The 23,943-nt window shown below is 44.2% G+C and overlaps 1 long non-coding RNA gene across 2 annotated transcripts; it reads left to right on the top strand.

The window, feature by feature from the left end:
• The first annotated feature begins 2,247 nt into the window (after positions 1-2,247).
• Positions 2,248-17,927, top strand: LOC135980871 (uncharacterized). Of its 2 annotated transcripts, none has more exons than XR_010597789.1 (3): positions 2,248-2,436; positions 4,217-6,441; positions 11,773-17,927. It is a non-coding gene; the product is annotated as an uncharacterized LOC135980871 (long non-coding RNA). The 2 variants fall into 2 exon arrangements; XR_010597790.1 differs by having other exon boundaries at positions 2,379-2,436; positions 6,310-6,441.
• Positions 17,928-23,943: the final 6,016 nt, after the last annotated feature.

The raw sequence follows: 23,943 nt of genomic DNA, 5'->3' as shown, positions 1-23,943 counted from the left end.
AGCACTTCCAGTTCTTTCTGCTTATTACCCGTACTTCTCGCATTTGTATATAGGCATCTAAGATACTGGTTTGATCTTGCCTCCCAGTTTTGCCCTGACCCTCCTTTCTCTCTGCCATTATAGCCCATGCTCCCTCTTGTTTCCGACCCATCTCCCAGGTCTCCATGTTCCCCACTTACCTCTGGGCTTTGCTCACCTGTCCCCGTTGAACCTAGTTTAAAGCCGTCCTCACTAGGTTATGTGTCCAAATAGAGTCTTTCCCCTCCTCGAAAGGTGAACGCCATCTCTGCCTAGCAGTCCTTCCTCGAATAGAATCCCATGGTCGAGGAAGCCAAAGCCCTCCTGGCGACACCATCTTCGCAGCCAGGCATTCACCTCCATGATGCATCTGTCTCTGCCCAGGCCCCTACCTTTGACAGGAAGAATAAAAGAGAATACCACCTGCGCTCCAAACTCCTTCACCCGTACTCCCAGAGCCCTGTGGTCACTCTTGATCCACTCAGTGCAGGGCCGGCTCCAGGGTTTTGGCCGCCCCAAGCAACCAAAACAAAACAAAACAAAAAGCCGCAATCGCGATCCGAGGCGGCAATTTGGCGGGAGGTCCTTCGCTCCCAGGCGGAGTGAGGGACCGTCCGCCGAATTGCCGCCGAATACCTGGACATGCCGCCCCTCTCCGGAGCGGCTGCCCCAAGCACCTGCTTGAGAAGCTGGTGCCTGGAGCCGGCCCTGGCTCAGTGTCACACTTCGCAGTATCATTTGTGCCCACATGGATGAGTAGCATGGGTTAGTAGTCAGAGGGCTGGATAATCCTCGACAATGCCTCTGTAACATTTCTTTGCCGTTCTCTTTCCACAAATTATGCTTTTTTGTTGTTGTTAAGGTAAACCTGGAACTCTTTCAGAATTTAGGAGACCCATATAGAACATAGATTTAATAAATAAAATAAAAAGAGCAATGGAGTATTAGGGAAACCTATATTTCAGTATTTGGGAGGTAGTCTATACAAACAAAATATTCTCCTTAATATTCAATATATCTTAGTTGCTTTAGCAGTCAATATTTTGCATTAACAACTTATAAGGCATATTTAGCACAGTATAAAAAGATATTGAAAATCATGAAACCATTAGTGAGAGCGAGAGAAACACAGTCTTTTAAAGAGAAAATAGGCAAGGAGATGATGTAGAAGGCCTGGAATTTGGGGAAAACTTCAAGCATCTGAAATCTCTCTTTCTGTTTCTTTTAAGTGAACCAATTTTATATTCATTCTTTGGTAGTTGTTATGCTTTAGCCTGGATAAATGTGTGTCACACAGAAACTCTCTCCAAAGTCAGAAGGCATTATATTCCATCCGCTGGTTTTTCCAAAAAATTTTAATCACTTTTCCACAAAGGACAAGAAATAGTAAATAAATAAAATGTACAATGGAGCCCAAAAGATGGGGTATACATACTGGGGCAAGACTGGTCATTTCTGGCTGGGATGAAAACCACTGTAATGTAACAGAACTTTAGTCTTTACATTTTATAGAAGTACTTCAAAAGCAACACCTTTTGTTTTTTTAATGCTCAATGACATATATTAGACTCTAAAAAGAATGATAGAGGGGGCAAAACCATTGGCAGCACACTGCAGCCATACTGGTGCAAAACTCCAAGCCCAGACATTTTTTGATGGATAAAAAGAGTCCTGTGATATAATCAAGATGCACCAATATCTTTACATTTGGAATGGTGTCGTATAGAGGTAGCTGCAAAACATTTTTTTCCATTTTATTTTCCATCACATTGAAATAGGCCCAAAGAATTAATTTCCCTGCACTCCTATAAAACTTTACATTTTAGAATGTCTTTTTACACATATTGTAACCTCTAGAACTCTCACCCTTTATTTCTCCTCTCCACCAGTTTGGTTTGGTCTTAAGCAAAGAAGAAGAGGTCTAGTGAAATAAAAATTACAACATACTGTTGGAAAGAGATACTATCCCAGCCTTTTAAAAATATCCCAGCCGTATTAGCTGTTTATTTTTAAAGTTTGGCTTAAATAAATTGCATAGCATGCAAAAATCCCCATCCAGACAAAACTTCTCTAAATGCAGTTTAGCCAGTGTGATAAACTCAAGACAGATGGCTGCAAGGGGGGAGGGGGGAAATAGAAAACAGTCCCAGAAGGTTAAAAGGCCCTCCTCCCTATCCACTGGGAAGGGGTGATTACAGGTCAATCAGGTTCAGCTGAGAAGGGGTTACCAGAGATCAATTAGGATCAGCTGAGAGGGAGTTACCTGAGGTCAATTAGGATCAGCTGATTCCAACTAAGGGCTATCTGAGACCTTTTTAAACCCTCCCCTGTTGGGAAAAGGGGAGGAGGGAGAGAGAGAGAAAAAAAAAAAAGAAGAAGAAAGAAAGTGAGGGGAGGAAGGAGTCAAGCTACCAGTAGGTGAGTAGCAGCAAGCCTCTCCAGGACAGGAGGCTGCATTCCCTCCTATAAGGGAGAAAAACAAGCCCAAAACACTGGCTGAGAGATGGACGGACTGCCCCGTGCAGTTAGAGGGACTGTTTTACCCCAAGCCCGTCTCACCAAGGCAAAAAAACAGCTGAGGCTGGTGAGACCGAGAAGGTGCCTTGCCACACCATATCGAAGGCTCATCATTTGTAAATTGTGACGAATGTTTCAGATTGCAGAGTACAATATAACTCCCCACATTTGACATTAAAAATAAAATTTGAAAAGTCATAGCTTTCTTCCTGCTTGAGGAACAGAGATAAAGACAGCATCTGACATCTTCACCCACCCCTCCTCCTTTCCTGAGTTTTTCGCTCTTATCTTATAAAACCATACCCCCTCCAACCCCCGTCTCCTCTCTTTTCCTGACTCTTTTAGCTGGTATCTAAAACTGCCATCTTCTCTAGCTCCCTTTGCTAAACATACTGTTTTTAACCAAAGGTCTAAAGAAATTTAAAAATATCAATTAAAGTTTTAAAAGATAAACTATCCTAAACTTTTACAAGTATAACATGAGAAAAAAAACAGGGCATGAGGATATTTTTCTCTTTCTCTAATATTTTGCCAACTTTGTGTGATTGTTTAATCAATTTTATTTAGAATTGTACTTGGTGCATCAAATATTTTTTCTAAAAATGAGGAAAAGGCATGATTATATATCAGTGTAGTAACACTTTTTTTCTCTGACGTTAAGACTTTATACAATTGAATAGACTTTATTTATAATTATACTAACTGCATAAAAGGCATATTTCCATCTGGGAAAGGCATGAAATCCTTTATTCATTTATTTATTCATTTATTTTTAAATGCTTACAGTAAGGATAAATTAAATTTAAAAAAAAAACTTTTTTTTTTTCTTCAGACTAGCCATGTCCAAAAATGATACCTAAGGGCCCTGGAGAGGGCAGAAAGGGTAGGAAGGACTTCCAAAACCATAAGGCCAACTCTCTGGGCAAAAAGGGGATGGGACAGAAGGCGGGGCATGCAATCTAATTGGTGCACTATCACCCAAGGAGGGCATGGAAACCTGGCAAAAAACATATGCTGAGGAAGATCTGGAGTTATTTCTACTTCTCTAGAAACCGAGTGGTTCAAATTCAGCTGTCAGTCAGTGTGTCAATTAAAGTAACTTCAGAGATTTCAGGTCATTGATTTATACTAACTGAAGGCCTGTTCTACATACAGATTTTGTACTGGTATAACTATGTTAATTAGGGGTGTGACTTTTTATGGCAAGAGTTGTGCATGTGCCATCCCTATTATGGATGCAGTTGTATTGGTATAACAGTGCCTTATACTGATATAGCTTATTTCCCTTCCCATATAGGAATAGCTATACTGGAATAAAGCATCTTTGTATTAATATAACTATGTCCATTCTTGGGGGAGGGGTTGTAACACTATAATTATTTTATATATATTTATATATATTATAAACCATTATAGTTTAAGCAGAACAATTTTTGAGTGCAGATAAGCCCTAAAAGAGCAGAATTAAGTCACGGGTTTGAACCCTGATTGAGGTCCCAGTTACCCTAAGTATAAAGCACATATCATTGAACTACTCACATGCTTAAAAGTTACACAAATGCTTCAGTACTTTTGTTCAACTGGGGCTGTTGTTGGCTTTGGAGATCTGAAACCCTTCTGGAAACTGATCAGCCGCACTAAACCACTTCACAATTTGAAATTCTTTGCACTTTCTGCTCAGGAGAGGCTGTGACCAGAATGGCAGGAATTCTGCAAATGCCAGCGAAGGAACATTGACAGAGAGCACTTGGAAGAAGCTTGGTCAGTGCCTTGCTCAAGCCATTGTTGTTCACCCCTAATTTTATGAACACAAAATAGATACAAAACGTGAAAGCAAAATAATGGTACATTTGACAGGAAACATTGAAAAATCTCATTTTAAACTGGTGAATTGTTGCACTTACGATCCTGTGCAGTAGATTTATGACTTTTTAAACAGCTTAAAACAATCCAGCAGTGCTACTATCCTGTGAGGACCTAACTGGGTCGAAGCCTCGTCTGAACAAACTGACAATGTGTGCGTTTCATGAGGCCCCTTCTATATATTACTATTGCCACTGTAGAGATCTCTCTTGCACAGGATATAAAAAATTGTTTTCATTGCCCCAAACCTGCTGTTGAACTTTATGAAACTTAATCATATTTTAGTAAGTGGGGACCTGCTCCTGCTCCCATTAAAATAAAGGGGAGTTTGGAAATTAATTACAATGAGAGCAGGACTGTTGTTCCTAACAGGTTTAACAATTCCTTGCTGCTACAACTAGAGCAATGGTTCTCAACTTGTGGCCCAGGGTTCGCTTGCCACCCAATCAGCACACAATTGTTGCCCATGTTGACACCCTGCTAAAAATTTTTAAAGAGTGCCACGTAGTTTGTTGAGTGATGCATTTGAGCAGTTGAGCATAGTTGAGTGTCGTGCAGAGCCAGAGACGCAGCCCAGGGAGAGCAGATCCTGTGCTGGGAGCAGAGGTGCAGCCACAGAGCCAGAGACGCAGCCCGGGGAGAGCAGATCCGGTGCTGGGAGCAGAGGTGCAGCCACAGAGCCAGGTGTGGTGAGCAAGTGGGGCCAGCCAAGGGGGAACCTGGGCAAAGGGCCCAGCACAGAAAGACACCCCCAGACAAGGGCCCTTGCAGGCCAGACCGGGAGGGGGACCTTAACCCTATGGGGGGCTGACGCTGGGAAGAAGGGTCCCACCACTCAAAGCCCGGAGGTGTGTGGCCACCACCATTGCAAGTGTCCAACCCGCAGCGTCTCTGCAGCACGGCCAGGGCCTGAGAAGGAGGCCTGGGACCTACAAGAAGCAGACTGTGACCTGCCCTGACATTCCAGAGACATTGTTTGTGATGTTCCCTGCCACAGAGCGGGGTGATGTGTTTTCCTTTAACCTTTCCCATTTTTCCTTGTTCTTTTCTTTAGATTAATTGTTAATTAAACAACTTGTATTTGCTTTAAATTGTATGGAATAATCAGTGGGTCAGGGAGGTGCCCAGTGCAGAGAGAGTACCCCGGAGTGGGGACACCCTAGCCCCTGTCCTAGGTGACCACAGCAGGGTTGGGGGTCGAGCCCCCCAGGAATCCTGGGCCCAGCCTTGTTGGGGTTACGAGGACTCCTCCAGACAGGAGAGTGGAAGGGGAGCCCTCAAGGGCAGGGAGGCCTCTGGGTAAAGGAAGTGGGAGCGGGGACTCAGATCCTTTCGCTAGCCCACCTCACCGGGGTAGTGCAGAAGTCAGGAAATTTCCCCACAATAGCGGGACCATTCCCCCGCTTACAGTCGCATCAGCAGTGGAATAGGGCACACAAGAGAAAATGAATCGGTTTGTTATTCACAGAGAGAAACAACCATTGGTAGCTTCAGAAACTGATGAAAGAAAAAAGGAACATGAACGAAAGAAGCATTGCCGTTTGGCAGTAGGAGGCAGAAAGGTACAAGATGACTGGAAAGAAATGTTTGCAGTTATAGAAAGAGATGGGAAGCCATTTTGTTTGTACAGCCCTCACTGTGTGCAAAACGTACAATGTAAAAAGACACTCTGAGACAAAACATCAAGACTTTCAAAGTAAATACCCAGAAAAATCTGAAGATAGAAAGCTGAAAATTAGTCAGCTTGAGAAATCGCTAAAACAATTAGCAGAAAGTGTTGCGTGTCACGTTTACAGGAGCAGATGCTGTGACACTTGCATCTTACAAAAATTCTTGGATGCTTGCCAAACACGGAAAACCATTTAGTGATGGGGAGCTAGTAAAAGAATGCCTTTTTTTTTTTTTTTTAAGAATCTGCGGACTCTCTCTTTAATGTTTTTGTTTCTCATATCAAAGTCATAAGAAGGATACAAAAATCTGCAGTTAAGCAATGACATAATGTGGTGGCTTTGAACAAAGGAAGTTGCCAGATCCCCCACTAATGTAAGTGTTAGACAAAATTAATTTTAACAGTTAATGTTTTGACTTATTTTGATAAATTAAAATTATCTTGGTAGACATTTGCCAGTGTTGAAATGAAAGATAACAAATACTAAACCTTATTTTTTGTAGATTGTAGAGGGAGTATATATATTGTGTGGATGAGGCCCACATAACACATATGTTAGCTACATATGTGGCCCACAATGGTAAATGGGTTGAGAACCACTGAACTAGAGCTTCAGATCAGCAATGTACTTGAGCAGGTGCTGCCCTTCTTTAAGCAAGGGTTGAAGCCCCATTGATTTATCATAGAATATCAGGGTTGGAAGGGACCTCAGGAGGTCATCTAGTCCAACCCCCTGCTCAAAGCAGGACCAATCCCTAGACAGATTTTTGCCCCAGATCCCTAAGTGGCCCCCTCAAGGATTAAACTTACAACCCTGGGTTGAGCAGGCCAATGCTCAAACCACTGAGCTATCCCTCTCCCCACTTCACTTGCACATAAGTGTAACCCTTCTGCCAGGTGGAGCCGGCAGCAACCAGGGCCGGGTTCGGCAACGTTTGGCACACGGCTCGCCAGGGTAAGCACCCTGGCGGGCCGAGCCAGTTTATTTACCTGCTGACGCGGCAGGTTTGGCCAATCGCGGCCCCCACTCGCCGCGGTTCGCCGTCCCGGGCCAATGGGGGTGGCGAGAAGCGGCGCGGGCGAGCGATGTGCTGGCCGCGGTTTCCCGCTGCCCCCATTGGCCCGGGACGGCGAACCGTGGCCAGTGGGGGCCGCGATCAGCTGAACCTGCTGCATCAGCAGGTAAATAAACTGGCCCGGCCTGCCAGGGTGCTTACTCTGGCGAGCCACGTGCCAAACGTTGCTGACCCCTGATCTAGGGGTTCCTTTTCAGTACTACGACACAGAACTAGCTCAAGCCCTTGTGACGGAGTGGGTAGTATTGATCTGGTTATGTTGTGTGGGAGTTTTAGTGGTCTGCTGTCTGCATTGGTGCTGGATGGTGGTGGGATATCAGGGAGTGACTTCACTTGAGGGATGATACCTGAGCCCAGGAGGGGGTTGCAGCCAGGTTACACCTTCTGCCTGGGAAACTGGACAAAGGTTGGAGGAGGAGCCAGGGTGTGTGGCTGGGGGGAGACTGCTGGAGGGGGTTTCAGTTTGAAGCTGGCTGGGGATATGGGGGGGGGGGCAGAACCTGGGTCTCGGCTCCCCACCCCCCAAGATGGACCTGGCTGAGGGGTCCTGTTCTCTGTACTAAAAGCTCTGTTTTAGACTGTGTTCTTGTTGTCTAATAAACCTTCTGTTTTACTGGCTGCCTGAGAGTCATGGTGAATCGCAGGAAGTGGGGGTACAGGGCCCTGACTCCTCCATACTCCATGACAGCCCCCACCCAGTAACATGGGAAAATTACACACCACCCCTGGGCACACATGTACTTAAAATTAAGCATGAGCTTAAGTGCTTTCCTGAATCAAGTTCTACAGCAATAAAAGACAACTGGAACCTTTGGAATATGCCTATTCTGTGCATTAGCACAAAACTAAGCAATATGCTTAATTTCAACTTACATTATATATAATGCAATAGAAGGATTCATCGATTCATAGATTCCAGGGCCAGAAGGAACCACTGTGATCATCCAGTCTGACCTCTGCTTTAACAAAGACCATAGAACTTTCCCCAGATAATTCCTAGAGTAGATCTTTTAGAAGAACATCCCATCCTGATTTAAAAAATCAGGAGGTGGAAATTAAATCTTTGGCAAAGGCACTAGCTTAAGATGGCCAGGTAAAAAGAAAAAAAAATCACTTTAAAACCACTAAATTACACCAGGCAAAATAAATTGAAGCTGTCACTGGAACAAAATAGCTAAGAACTCTACACAGGAAAAAAAACACAAAGCTGTTTTATACCAATAGCCAACATCAGAAAACAAAGCATGTAGGAAAAGAGTGTAAAACCATTTTAATAGGTCCTGACTGCATCAGACTATGAAAAAAGTGCAGATTAAATCAACTATATTGAAAGAGATTTTATCAGGTGCATTAATAGGAAAGCAAGACACAAAGGAATTCAACCTCTCATCGATGTTGCTGCACAGAAACTGACAGCCTCTTTAAAAAGAGAGGCACTTGATTCCCTAGTGATCTGTGTGCCAGTTACATGAGTTTTCGGTAAGATTTGATTTAAAAGGGGAGGGGGGAACCACCACAGACCACAGGAATGAATAAGGAAATCGTAATTTAATTTTAACAAGCTACCAGTCCCAGGGCAGCAGATGCTGTAGATAGAAGGGTTGCATGAAAAGGTCTTAAGTGTAAAGCAAAAGTGGGAAATGTCTTTTAAACAATTTCATACACATAACATAGTATTTCTGATCCTCCTTTTCTTGTGGACATCAAACTCCCATTGATTTTAAGGGATGTTTTGCATACACAAAGAATACAGGATCAAGCTATAGAAGTAATGTGACAAAATTAAGAAAAGGGGAAAAAGCTCTCCAGGTCTTAAAAATGGAGTTATCTCCTAATAACTCATTTTGGCAGTAAAAGTCTCCCGAAGAAGTATTGGACATTATATTGCTTGAAATATTTACTAGCCTGGACAAACCACAGAAGCATATACCATAGTGCACAAGCCTGCAGTGGCAAGGGAATGAACTAGGTAAACCAGGGGTCAGCAATCTTTCAGAAGTGGTGTGCCTAGTCTTCATTTATTCACTCTAATTTAAGGTTTCGCGTGCCAGTAATACATTTTAATGTTTTTAGAAGGTCTCTTTCTATAAGTCTATAATATATAACTAAACTATTGTTGTATGTAAAGTAAATAAGGTTTTTAAAATGTTTAAGAAGCTTCATTTAAAATTAAATTAAAATGCACAGCCCCCTCGACCAGTGGCCAGGACCTGGGCAGTGTGAGTGCCACTGAAAATCAGCTCGTGTGCCGCCTTTGGCACGTGTGCCATAGGTTGCCTACCCCTGAGGTAAACTAATGTGTCTTTTTAATCGCTAAACTTCCATGATTAATTTTTTGAAAAATTGACTTTGCTTATAAATAAAATAAAGTTTTACCAGTAAAGCCAGCTGGCCTTTTAACAAAATCAAGCTAAAGGTGCACTTCATAACAAAGGGAAGAGCTAAAAATCAATCAGAAAATCCCTCTTGCTGTGAATTGTTTCCCTGAGTTTCGTTTGAGATTTAGGATCAGTAGCACTTGCAGCAAGAGAATGGAATGACTCATGTTGGGTATGTCAGGAACTGGGAAGAGAAGAGCATTGTAAAGTTCTCATAACATAAATGGCTTCTCGTCCTGTCCTTTGTTCTTTAAACAGATGCTCTTGGCACTGATTCCTATTCCAAGGCAGGAGGAATGTCAGCAGGAGCCTGAACTGAAAGCCAGTTCCCCTGGCACTGCAGCCATATTGAAAGGCAGAACAATTGTTCCGAATGGACATGTTTGCAAAGAGGGCGAGACAAATCACACAAATAAAATCTAACAGCCCCAATTCGTTATGTTCTTTGCTTAATCATTTATGCCAACGCAAAGTAGATGTAAACCACTATCATTCTGATTTGATAGCATTTCCCACTCACTTTGCATTGCTGTCAATGACAAGGTGCCAGGACAACAGAGAATCAAGCCTGATGGCAGCAGTTGAAATTACCAAATATTTCCTTCCTCCCTATCTCCCAGTGGGCCTGACCTCGTTATCAGTTATATCAGTGCCTGTTCCAACGATAGAATAACAGTAGTCATAAGAGACAGAAGGGTTTTGGCTGGGTCCAAAACTTCAATTGGTCTATACATGATTCCATTTCTCAGAATCTTTCAGTCCTGAATCCCAGCTCTAGGGTTGGGAACTGAATGATCTTGAGAGATGGAGTCATGTTCTCGAGTGGGAAAGGTCTTATTTTCTGAGATACTGCTGTGGAGACAAAGCCCAACAACTGCTCCCTCTGCCAATGCACCACTGTTGGCTGGTTGAAATGGTCTCCTCAGGCAATGGTAGAATAGTCAGAGGTACAGGATGGGGGCAGATGTCAAACTCCACTGGGATCAATTAAGGCTGATCATATCAAGTTTTCAGTAGTCCCTGAAGGATGTAGATTTCTTCTTCTTATTCTCCATTCTGCATTTTTGTTTATAGGAACATCAGAAAGGAAACATACACACAGAAATCTGTTAATATGATCTTCAGGGTCTGGCTTTTATAAGATGACAGAACCAGGGACCCTTATTTTCCTCTTACTTATAGGAAGGGTCAGTGAAGGGGAACTCCATTGGAGTCAATGGAATTTCTTATACCGAAGAAATACTAGCACAAGGCTGCAGTGCCACACAGATTTTGTACCAATTAAACTATATTGATGAAGGGTGTGATTTTTCTACCAAATAGTTGAGGCACTATAACCCCTAGTGCGGATGCAGTTATAATGGTGCAATGGCGCATTATATCAATGTAGCTTACTCCCAGTGGTGCAAGTGGAATCCATTTCTTATTGGTACAGGGGGGAGTACGGAGGGCACATGACCTCCTCACGTGACCCTCCACGTGACTCCTCCCCACCATGCCCCCAGCCCGGGGCCCCCATGCTCTCCCTATCCCCTCCTCATGATCCACCCCCCTTACCTGGGGAGGCTCTGTCCTCCCACTGCAGTGGAGACTTCGGAACCACAGCGGGGAAGGGAGCGGAACACGGGGCCACCGGGTGGCCCCACAACGCAGCACCCCATGACCGCCCCTGGCCCCGCTCCCAGCCCTGTCCTCCGGCTGTACAGACAGAGGAGACCCTGCGTGGAAGGGCTGGGGGTGGTACAGCTGCACAGGAAGAGCTGCCAGCATGGGGCCGCCAAGCGGCCCCATGTTCTGCTCCTCCTGTGTCTTTCTAGTACATCGTACCAGCTATAAATATCTTGCTGGCACAGCGTACTGGACCGTACCGCCCTACTTGAACCTCTGCTTACTCCCCTTTCCATACAGTATAAGCTAGCTCAGTATAAGCACCCTTTTACTGATATCATTGCATCCACCGTAGGAGTTGTATTGCCTTCATTATTTCAGTATAGTTAAGTGGCACAATTTCTGAGTGTAGACAGTCCCTTAGAGGAGAACCAGGCCCAGGAATTCTAAATTGGAGGTAGCCTGGGCTTTGAGTTCTCTGGCTTTTGCACTAACAATGCTAGCTGAGTGATGTTTGATATGAGTGGACATAGTAAAGTCTTCGCTTATTATTACTGTAGTCCTGCTTGCTAGGAAGAAACATCACCCCACATCATTGCTGTATTAAGACTAAACCATTTTCTGCTGATTTTTGTGTCAACAGAGATGCTTCATCACAACTAGGAGTGGCATGTCAGTCAGTTCATAGACAGAATACTCCCAGTTATCCGTATAGCACGGGAGATACGGATTTTATATGGCTAATCGGGAGTTTGATCATCAAGAGGGCAGGAGCAGCAACACAGGGACCCTCTGCAGCTCCACTGTCATGCTCCCCCCTCCTGTGACAGCAGGGGTGCAGCTCCCTGAGCTGCTGCAGAAGCCATTCAGCAGCAGTGCGGCCGCCCCTCCGACCAGGGGTCTCTGCTCTGGTATCCGAACCTATGCATTACCCAAATCCCTTCATGTTCAGGTAGTAGGGTGTCAGATAATCACGAGTATACTGTAGTAGGTCACTTTGTCTTTGTTTAGGCTCTTTGGCTGAAGTAAATAAGCAGTCAGTAGAATTAAACTGGATTTGTTTATTCAAGCAAATTAAAGAAAAACAACCACCACCCTACACAACAGGTCGTTCTCTCTACTGACCGGCCTCTTGTCCAGTTATTTATATCAGCACACAGTATAAAATGCCACCATTCTCACTCACTAACCTTTTACACCCAGCTAGCACTGGGAAATTGAGCCCTACGGTTCCCACCATCTTAGGTAACGTTTACAATATGCATGTATTTAAACAAAGGCGGTCCCAGACCTAAAATGTATAAGCACATGGCATTTCTATCCTGAGACAATGCCACATAGGCATTCTTCGCTATGAGTCGCTTTGAAGCAGATGTTATTGACCTATTTTTACTATGATACATTGCCACCTAGAGCTAGGCAGGGGTAGCTTAATGGAATCGACACCCCCCTTTTGTTTATCCACAGGAGGCCCCTGAGGAAATGAGCAAAACAGGAGTCCCCACGCCAGCTTGCTTGTGGCTGAATGAGTCATCAGGGTGGGGAAACATGTTCTACAGCCTTCAGTGGCTGCTGTTTGCATGTAGAGGTCTGAATGGAGCCAGGCCTGGGTTCTTGACATACTGTCAAGGAAAATTTAATGTGAGAATTTGAAGATGGAGGGAATGAATCTCTCTCAGGCAGCATTCTAAGGGGAGGAATCCATTAGTGAGCACAATACTTGTAACAGTTCAGTGTAAAATTAATGAGAGAAGAGTCACGTTAGACCTTCATTTTCAACCAACCTCCAAATAACACGAATACTCAGGTTGTTGCACAACATTAGGCATTGTGTGAGTGCACATCCCTCTGATGGGCTTCAGAAAAAGTCAAGTCTCCGTTATTCACGGAAATAATCGAAGGGCCTCATTTCAAACCCCACATTAACTTGTTTGATTAATTCTCTGATCTGTGTTAGGAAAATGCTTCACCTTAGGTAGAGAGAGACCCAAGGTGCACAAGTATTTCATTACCTCTGACAGCAGTGGCAGATGCAGGAACATCTGCCCCTGTTTGGGTTTGATCATTGTGTAAGGGGACTGTTGCCCCCCTAACACTCAGTGGGGGTGTTTTGGTTGGCTAGCTCCCAGCACTGAAAGGGGAAGGGTCGATGGCAAATCAGGAGCCTGAGACTGACAGTCCCCAGGAACAATGGGGAGAGGCCAATGCTCCAGATCAGCCTGATTGACAGGGCGGGCAGGCTAATAAGGGAGTCAGGAGGCCAGAGGGGGTCCCGTCCTCCGTGTGAGCTGGAATGGCCTGAGTCAGACAGAGTGGGGCCGAGCTAAGGAGAGAGCAGGGGCCCAAGCTGAGCTGCTGGGAGCAGAGCTGCAGCCCCAAAGCCAGAGCACAGCCCAGAGAGAGCAGACCTGCCCTGGGAGCAGAGCTGTAGCAACCAGAGCCAGAGGGGCCAGACAAGCAGCCAGGAAGCAGGTCAGAGCTGGGAGCAGAGTCACAGAAGCAGCCTGCAGAGCAGAGCTGTCCTGGGGGCAGAGCTGCAGCAACCAGAGCCAGAGAGGCCAGAGAAGCAGCCCAGGGAGCTGAAGGCAGAGCAGCAGCAGCAGCCGTGCTGAGGCAGAGTGGAGCTGGAGCCAGGGCTGGAGCAGTCCGGAGCTGGGACTGGGGCAGTCCGGAGCTATGTGCAGTCCGAGTGAGTGCGGTGAGCAGCTGGGGAGAATGAGGGGGACCCTGGGCAGTGGGCCCAGCACAGGGAAACGCCTCAGCCAAGAGGCCTTGCAGGCCAGACTTGCAGGGGGATCATAACCCCGACCGGGCGGGGGCGACACTGGGAAGAAGGGTCCTGCCACCTAGAGCCTGAGAGCGTGTGGCCACCACCAGAGCAAGTGTCCAACCCACAGCGTCCCTGCAGCACAGACAGGGCCTGAGAAGCAGGCCTGGGACCTACAAGGAACAGACTGAACTGCCCTGACATTCCAGAGACACTGTTTGTAATGTTCCCTGCCACAGAGCAGGGTGATGTGTTTTCCTTTAACCTTTCCCATTTTTCCTTATTCTTTTTTAAAATTAATTGTTAATTAAACAACTTGTATTTGCTTTAAATTGTATGAAATGATCAGTGGGTCAGGGAGGTGCCCAGTGCAGAGAGAGTACCCCGGAATGGGGACACCCTAGCCCCTGTCCTGGGTGACCACAGCAGGGTTGGGGGTCGAGCCCCCCAGGAATCCTGGGCCCAGCCTTGTCGGGGTTTACGAGGACACTGCCAGACAGGAGAGTGGAAGGGGAGTCCTCAAGGGCAGGGAGGCCTCTGGGTAAAGGACGTGGGAGCGAGGACTCGGATCCTTTCGCTAGCCCACTTCACCGGGGTAGTGCAGAAGCCAGGAAAGTTCCCCACAATAGCGGGACCATTCCCCCGCTTACAATTGTAAAATTCATGCTTTAGTCATTGCGATTTTGGCAATTGTTTTGTAAGCCTCTGAAGGTAAAACAACAATTGGTCACCCTTAAAAGGGAATCTTCTGTATTAAGAAGCTACCAAGGGACAAACATAACTCTGCTCTATCTTTATTAGAAGACTCTTTTCATAAGCAATCACCTTTTGTTGATCCCTGGAAGTAAACCCACCTGAACCAAAAATTAGCACTGGAGGGGCTAGCCTGGTGGCCTGATGAAAGAGCAGTGTTTTTGCAAAGGACATCCAAATGTAGATCTCATATGCAGTCCCTTGCTCCCATGTCAATAGGTGGGAGTACTGCAGAGATTGCATGCTCAGCTGTAGAAGGCAGAGGGACTGGCCCAATCACTAGCAAGCTACCATCCCAGCCTACCCACAAGTACAGTTGATGGCTTCAAGGAGAAACTTTGTTCCATCTGTCTCAGCTGGTGTGACAGGTTGCTCCTGTGTTTGGTCCTTAAAGGATGAGGAAATAAAGGAGAAAGACCGGGAGTCCCAAAGGGGGAAGAAAGGCTCAGAGCTATCCAGGCAAACACACCCAAGAAATAAACACAGCAAGGAGTGGTCTGTTCTGAAACTATGTGAAGCACACAAACAACTGCACAACTGGGAGTGATGAACTTGCAGCATTTCCTTCATGTCCATGCAGATTCCTTCGAGACAGAAAGAAAAGAAAACAAACGTTCATTCAATTTTCAACGAACATGGAAACAACATGCAGCATACATCTCTATGTAGCAATCTAAGTTACACAACACCTAACTGAGCCTGTTAAACTACATCCCTGGCACATGATTTATGAGGAGAGGCTGAGATAACTGGGCTTATTTAGTCTGCAGAAGAGAAGAGCGAGGGGGTATTTGATAGCAGTCTTCAACTACCTGATGGGTGGGGAGGGGGGATTCCAAAGAGGATGCAGCTCGGCTATTCTCAGTGGTGGCGGATGACAGAACAAGGAGCAATGGTCTCAAGATGTAGTGGGGGAGGTTTAGGTTGGATATTAGGAAAAACTTTTTCACTAGGAGGGTGGTGAAGCACTGGAATGGGTTACCTAGGGAGGTGGTGGAATCTCCTTCTTTAGAGGTTTTTAAGGTCAGGCCTGACGAAGCCCTGGCTGGGATGATTTAGTTGGGGTTGGTCCTGCTTTGAGTAGGGGGTTGAACTAGATGACCTCCTGAGGTCTCTTCCAACCCTGATATTCTATGATTCTATGATCTCTGCTGCAGTGCAGCCAGTGAAGGCTACAATTTTTTTTCAGTCTATGGCAACATCTGTGTGATAAGTGAATAATAAAGCGATTAACTGATTGTGTGTTATTCAGGATGGATGAGCAGGTAACAGTGAAACCTAAAGGTTGGTCTTAAAAAGAAAAAAACACACAGCTGCTTATTTTGTAGACACAGATCAGTTGTCCCCGAACCTGGTTAGAACACAAGTTGGTTTTGTAGTGTAGATGGGCCCCAGCCATGTAATCAGGTCCCTTAAGTGGTTATTTTGCAATGTGCATGGGCCTTACAGCACGGGTGGCCAAATTTACTAACCCTCTGAGCTGCATATGATAATCTTCTGAAGTTTGAGAGCCAGAAGACATGCACAACCTGCCCACAGGGTGGCACGCAGGGCAGAAGCCCTTAGCCCCACCATCCCACCACAGGGCAGAAGCCCCAAGCTCTACCCCCCAGGTCTGGTACGTGGAGAATAGGAGGGAGGCGTGGGAGCTCCATGAGCCACACTTTAACTGTAAAAGAGCAGCCCACGAGCCACAGTTTAGCCACCCCTGCCCTAGAGTAAGGTAACTCAGCCAGAATTTATACTTAGGACCAAATCCTGCTTCATTTGCACCATGCAGCCCCATTTATGTAAGTGGCACTACACAGGTGAGGGCAGAATTTGGCCCTAAGGGCAATATTTAAAAAAAATAATTCGCACCTACAAAATACAAATGCACAAAGTAGTTATTAGGGATTGGCTCAAGTTGTACAATTTGGATCCAGATCTGAATTTCTCCAGAGTTTGGGATTGTTTGGATCTGATTTTTGGTCCAGGGCCATATCTGGAAAGCAAACCTTTCTGTGTATATAGTGGGTGAACTAGGTGTGTAGGCAATTATCGGTTCACACAGGGATTCACATGCTTTGTGTCTGAAAATTGAGCCTGCAAAGTCCAAGGGAGCTTCTGTCCCTGTAGAACATGCTGTTGGAGTTGTGGAGGAGGGTGACTGAAAAAGGCATGTCCACTGAGGATATTTTTTACTAGTGACAGCCCGGGCTCCACCAACTCCCAAGAGAGATGTCAGTTTCTAACATGTTATCCCACTATACTCGCCTGGCCTTTTCTTACAGCTGTGTAAAAAGAGAACCCGAAGGAGGATCAGTTCCACTCCAATCTCTGCCTAGGTGTGTTTTGTGTAACCCTGGTTTCTGTTTCTCTTCTAACAATAAGCCGCAGCTGCTGCTTCAGGGAACCAACAAGGCAGTATTTTATGTTATATCCATTTAGAAATGACACACTCTTTCCATTCTGGGCCTTTCATGTAGTAATCCACCCACACATAGACTGTATACACAAACACACACATTACCCGGAGGCTAAGACTTGCTGCAGAAATTGATAGTAAGCTGCTGTTGTTTTAATTATGTGCTGGCTTCCTTAATTAAAACTATGCCACAGGTCATTTACTGTAGTACAGAGTCCATGGACATCAAGCCGGGCTGTGTTCTGGAATTGCAAAGTTCTCATTAGCATAGTATTGGCTGCAAGTGAAGTGTACTCATCTGAAATTCTTTACAAAGGAATGTAAATTAGCATCAGTGGCCTCAGTGTATTATTGACACAGTGAATTATTTTGCTGACTAGAAGTGAAAATGAGCAAGGCAAGATGGAATTCATATTTGCAGCTCAGACTACACTAACTGTTTGCTATAGGGATTTGTATGGGTCTGTCCACAGACAGAGAACTCCCAAATTATCTTCTTCACTATATTACCGGTTTTGGACGTTGCAATTCCTTGTTGCAAGGGAAAAGCCAGGAAATCTATGTACACTGAAGTAATGACTGAGTATAAAAATGCTTTATAATGCCCTGTTAATTTGGTTTCTTTTTATAGCACAAAAACTCACACTAGGAATAGACCTAGGAGAATCGGTTTTGAATCCTATTCTAACAAAAGGATTTTACACAGACACATTGCCTCCCCGGTCAAATCATGTGAGAACCCAATTTGGCTACAGCCTTGTATAAACCGTGCTTTAGAATAGTTTTTAACTTTGGCTATTACACAAGTACAGAAGGGCCTCGAGACCAGATAAGCCAATTAGTTGATGCTGAAATGGAGGCAATCCTTCCTGGATGGAAGATTCAGCATCAAAACTGGCAAGACACTGCCTGATGGATAAGAAGTGGGACCACTAGCCGAATACCCACAGACAGGCAATTGCCAGAGGATGTTATGAAGGCCAAGACTATAACAGAGTTCAAAAAAGAACTAGATAAGTTCATGGAGGATAGGTCCATCAATGGCTATTAGCCAGGATGGACAGGAATGGTGGCCCTAGCCTCTGTTTGCCAGAAGCTGGGAATGGGTGATAGGGGATGGATCATTTGATGATTGCCCGTTCTGTTCATTCCGTCTGGGGCACCTGGCATTGGCCACTATCAGAAGACCGGATACTAGGCTAGATGGACCTTTGGTCTGACCCAGTATGACCGTTCTTATGTTCCATGCTCAAAGAGAACAACAAGAGGAAGACGCACCCACAGCATTTCTAGCTTGCCTACAAGGTCTGCAAAATATTTTCCTCATCGTTCTCATGTTATTCCTTCCATAGCCACCAGGAGAGTAAAATGTCTCCTTCACATTTTTCAATGCTTTACACCAGGGTTCTCAAACTGGGGGTTGGGACCCTTCAGGGGGTCGCAAGGTTATTACATGGGGGTAGCGAGCTGTCAGTCTCCATCCCAAACACCGCTTTGCCTTCACATTTATAATAGTGTTAAATATGTAAAAGTGTTTTTAATTTATAAAGGAGGGGTCGCACTCAGAGGCTTGCTGTGTGAAAGGGGTCACCAGTACAATAGTTTGAGAACCACTGCTTTACACTTTTGTGAGCCTTCCTGAAAAGATCACAAAGCACTTTGCAAACAACTAGTGAAACAAAAACTCCACCCCAGGAGACGGGTTAGTGGTATCACCATTGCAGAGATGGAGAAACCAAGGTGCAAACAGGCAACAAATCTGACCGAGTCACACAGGAAGTCCTTGATACAGCCAGGAATAGAAACCAGGAGTTCTGACCCTCAGTCTCTTGTTCTAACTCTCAGATCACACTGGCTCTGTATTTAATGGCTATGGCAATGTAGAATTTGGGGGACTATACTGTCATCAATTAATTTCCTACAGGAGACTGTTGGTTTAGAGACCCCATCTCTTCCTGGATAATTATTTCATTAGGATACCCCCCTTCTGATCAAAAGCCAAACCCTTGGCCTGGGGAGTTGCACTACCGCTGCCATATGAGAAACTCAGTTTCAAATTAAGGATTCAGATTCCTGATGGTAGATGGGAATACTGCACAACCAGGACTTCAATCTCATGAGGAAAATTGCTATAGTATTCCACATCCTGGGCTACTTTTACAAAAGTGATAGGGCAGTAGTAGTTTATAAGGGTGAGGAAGGGGGGCAGTGAGTGACAGGGCAAGTCTCGTTTTTCTCCAGGAGTGAAACTGGCTTGTTCTAAAGGGTGACCTTGCTAGCATTCTTATCTGGAGGAAGAATAGCAACTCAGGGCTGTCCCTAGCAAAGAGAATACATTAAAATGTGTGAAAATGGCCAGGGATCCTCAGGCCCACAGGCATTTTTACCCAAATCTAGATATTGAAGGTACTTATATTTCCCCCATTACTGTGGTATTTGAGTGCCTCACAACACTCGTGTGATGTAGGGCAGCGCTATTATTCCCATTTTAGAGAGAGACTAAAAGACTTATACAGGAAGTCTATGGCAAAGCAGGGAATTAAATCCAGGTCTCCCAAGTTCCAGGTTAGCACACTAAGCACTGGGTCATCCTTCCTCTCGTGGAAGTGAGTAATAACTATAGCCAAAATGCTAAATCCCCAAATGCTGCCAAATCCCATCTTGAATAGTTTGCAGAGAGGTTTTTTTTTAAGTGTTCAACCACCTTCTGGGAAGTAAAAATGTTTCCCTTTGAACTTCTGATGGGATATCACGTGTGTGTTTTCTGACAGCTCCCATAAAATTAGCTTTCCCAGGCACAGCTCTACTTTCAACCTCCATTTGCTCCCGGTCCCCAGTTATTATTACTTTGATGATTCAACAGTGACATCTTGGGATCAACAATCATTTGATCTTCAGGGTTAGAATACAAAGAAGGTACATGCTGGGAAACATCTCCAAGGAACATCTGAGCAGCACGATAGGGGACCATGAGCTGAGAAAGAGCCCTGTTGCTCTTCCAGGATTTGAATATATTTTGCATTCTGTGGTTTCACAGCATGTATCCTGTTTTTACTGCAAACAAATATTTAACATTAGTTAGAATGAAAGTGAGGGAGGGTTATACAGAATATATACAGTAGAACATTCCTCATATGCACTCACCAATCCTTACACTTCGAACTCCATGCTAAAAATCTAACCCTCAAGAATTGAGAATTGCCTCTCTTCTTGTGGGTTCTAGGACCAGCTGCTCCAAGAAGCAGTCATTTAAGGTGTCAAGAAACTTTATCTCAGCATCCCTTCCTGAGGTGATATGTACCCAGTCAATATGGGGGTAGTTGAAATCACCCGTTATTATTATTATTGAGTTTTTTTATTTTAATAACCTCTCTAATCTCCCTGAGTATTTCACAGTCACTAACACTATCCTGGTCAGGTGGTCTGTAATATAGCCCTACTGCTATATTCTTATTTTTCAAGCATGGAAATACTATCCATAGAGATTCTATAGTACAATTTAGTTCATTTAAGATTTTTACTTCATTTGATTCTATGCTTTCTTTCACATATAGTGCCACTACCCCACCAGCATGACCTGTTCTGGATATATTTTGTACCCTGGGTATTATTATGTTCCATTGATTCCTCATTCCACCAGGTTTCTGTAATGCCTATTATATCAATATCCTCATTTAATACGAGGCACTCTAGTTCACCCATCTTATTATTTAGACTTCTAGCACTGGTATATAAGCATTTTAAAAACTTGTAATTTTTTGGCTGTCCCCTATTGCATGACGTATTTGAATGGGACTTTTTTCATTGGGCTGTTTCTCATCAGATCCTCCCTGTATTTTATCATTTTCCATCCTCTCCTCCTTATTAGGACATAGGGAATCTCCATTTATAGATCCTCCCCTAAGGGATGTCTGAACCACATGCTCCTCCGCACCTGTCGGCTTTCCCCCAGCCCTTAGTTAAAAACCCTCGCGACTCACCTCTCAGCAAAATAATTCATAGAAGCCAGTGGATTTCAATATGCTTTGCATTAGGCCCATAATGAGATGTCTATCACTCTGCCTTTGCTATTTTTACAAAATACAGACTATTTAGGGCCTGATTCTTCTACCCTCGTTCACAATCATGGACTTATTCATGGACCTACTCCTGCAAGTAAGTGCTACTCAATGTGCATAAGGCCTTTTCTAGTACACTGTGAAATATCATAAGTAATTAAAGGCAAATGATCATTTTCAACGTATATTAACAAAATGTGTTTGGTCATGATTTATTCTTGCTTTTATATAATATTTAATTGCTTAAACACTAATTTGCAAAGGGTCCTCCCCAATATTAGTGTAAATTAGTGAGGTTCTCATTTGCTTTGGTCTCTTGTTCGTAGATTTCAGGGGCCAAGGGCCATGTGATCATCTCGTTTGACCTGTGTAACACAGGCCTCAGAATTTCACCCATTTACTCCTGTAGTGAGCCTAACAATTTGTGTTTGAACACAGCAGATCTTTTAGGATGCCTAGTCCTGGTCTGAAGACTTCAAGAGATGAGGAATCCACCACCTCCCTTGTTAGTTTGTTCCCATGCTTACTCACCCTCACTGTTAAAAATTTGTGTCTCATCCTTCTTCAGAAAGCACCTCTGTCATGATTCCTATAAGAAACGAGCCAGTTAAGGATGGCTAGATTGAGTGGAAATTGAAGGTAGATAAACCAAGAGTCAGTTATTTACAATAACCCTCTGCCAAAAAGCATGTTAAAATTCTTGGTGTTGACTCTTGCCCTCTGTGCTCATTCATCTATTTGTGTCTCTTGTCTATTTTAGTTTGTCAGCTCCTTGGGGAGGGACTGTCTTATGCTCTGGGTTGCGCCTAGCGCAGGGGGGCCATGATCTGCTTGGGGCCTCTTGGCATTACAGCAACATAAATGTGAAATAACAAAAACATGGACAAAGTACTCCTGTGCTCAAAGGCACATTTTCAGGAGCAAGGAGGGAGACAGGTAAGACATTTCCCTCCACAATTTTCAGTTGGGGAAAAGCCTTAGTATGGGGGGGGAACATAATGGGGACCGGAAACAGGTGCCCTGGAGAGGCTGGAGTGGAAATTACAAAGAGCACCTGGTATGAGAGATGCCGGGGGTAGCTGATACAAAACCCTCAATGTGGAGCAGTGAATAGCTGAAGGGACAATACAGGGTCCCTGAATTGTGGAATCGGGGGAGGCAGAGAGGTGCATCCAGCTCTTTGTCCCCCCACAAAAAACTGTTGCATCAGAATTGCTCTGCCTTTTAACTTATGAATCAATGGCTTATAGCCAAAGAGATTTCATCCCATCAATATGAAATCTACCCAGATCGAGCAGTCTTTGTTCAGTTCACTGAAATGAATGAGCTTTTCCAGAGTAAAGAAGGGCACATGATTTCACCCGTGGTGTCCCTCTAAGAACAGCACCACCAGTAATGACTTGGTTCTGATTTGCAGAGGTAGAATGGAGAGAAAAGGCCATGCCCATTTTGCTCTCAAAGCACATAGGGCATGGAGAACCAGCCTACCTTGTTTTAGAATGAAGGCACAGCAGCATGCTCCCCGGAGGCATTGCACCTGCCTGAGACTCAGTGTCTCCCAGAGCATGCATTGTGACACTGCACCTCTGCTCCACAGCCAACTTGAGGCTGTGACTTAAATCCCCATCAATCACAATCACGCCATTAATTGCTTAACTAGGGTCACACATCAAGTCATTTGGTGGGGAAGGAATCCATATCCTGAGGCTCCTACTAAATATATGAAAAGCTAAAAAACAGTTTCATACGAGGGATTGACAAAAACCTCTTGTTTTACACATGTTTTGTTTAAAGCTGTAATGTCAATGTTTTTTGCAGCAAAAAAATGTTTAGTCACCTCTTGGCTGACTTCTATAAAATATCCATTTGGCACACAAGAAAATTAGCAAAGCTAAACATGTCAGTTTTGCCTGACTCTCTGACGGCTGAAAGGAGAAACCAGGGAGAGGTGGGGAAGAGAAAGATACAGACTGTCCAAACATAAATAGTAACATCTAATGCATTGCCAAGGAGACCATTTGGACTAGAATTGGCCAAAAAATATGGGAACGTGAATTAAAAAAATTGGCATTGTTTCTCTTTCACAGGGTTGAAATTTCCCATTTTTCATAATATAAATTTTAGTAAAATGTATATAAAAATCTTTTTCAAAAAATGGTTGTTTATCAAACGCTTTCTTTTCAGTTAAAGAAACCCACAACATTTTCAGTAAATGGCCATTTAAATAATGATTTGGAATTGATTTTGATTAAAAAAAAGTCATTAAAAATATTGTGGAAAATTTTGCAAAAAAGAATATTTTAATAATGTTGATAAATTTCATGAAAAGTTTTATTTTTGGAAAAAAGAGGTCATTTTTATGGGGGAAAAAAGTGGGGGAAGTTTCAACCAGCTCTGATTCTGAGCATTACGGAAGATGGAGTCACAACGTTCACATTTTAAAGTCAATCCAACACTTTGGCTTAGATCCTCAAATATGTAAAATCATCCTCAGACCTTATATACTGGTATATTGTAAGTAACACCCAGAATCTTCTACGCCTATAAGGCCCACTCTGAAAGTGATATTCTTTCTCTTCCTAAAGACTTCACCAGCACTGTACGAGAAGCTTTGAGTGGAAACAGCCTAAGATACTGTTTATATTGCTTATATTGTTTCCCTAAGGTAAAGCATAATAAAAAATACCAGGAGAGGAATTAATGCATTCTGAAATACCGTCAGAGTGCAGGTGAAACTCCTGTGATGTCACAGATTATTTTGCAGTATCTGTTAAGCATTCCTGGACAGACAGTGCCACTCAGTGGATCATGCTGGGCATTGCAAGATCT

The sequence above is a fragment of the Chrysemys picta genome, chromosome 1, assembly GCF_011386835.1.
Source record: "Chrysemys picta bellii isolate R12L10 chromosome 1, ASM1138683v2, whole genome shotgun sequence".
Lineage (NCBI taxonomy): Eukaryota > Metazoa > Chordata > Testudines > Emydidae > Chrysemys > Chrysemys picta.
This window is presented reverse-complemented; position numbering and strand designations above follow the sequence as displayed.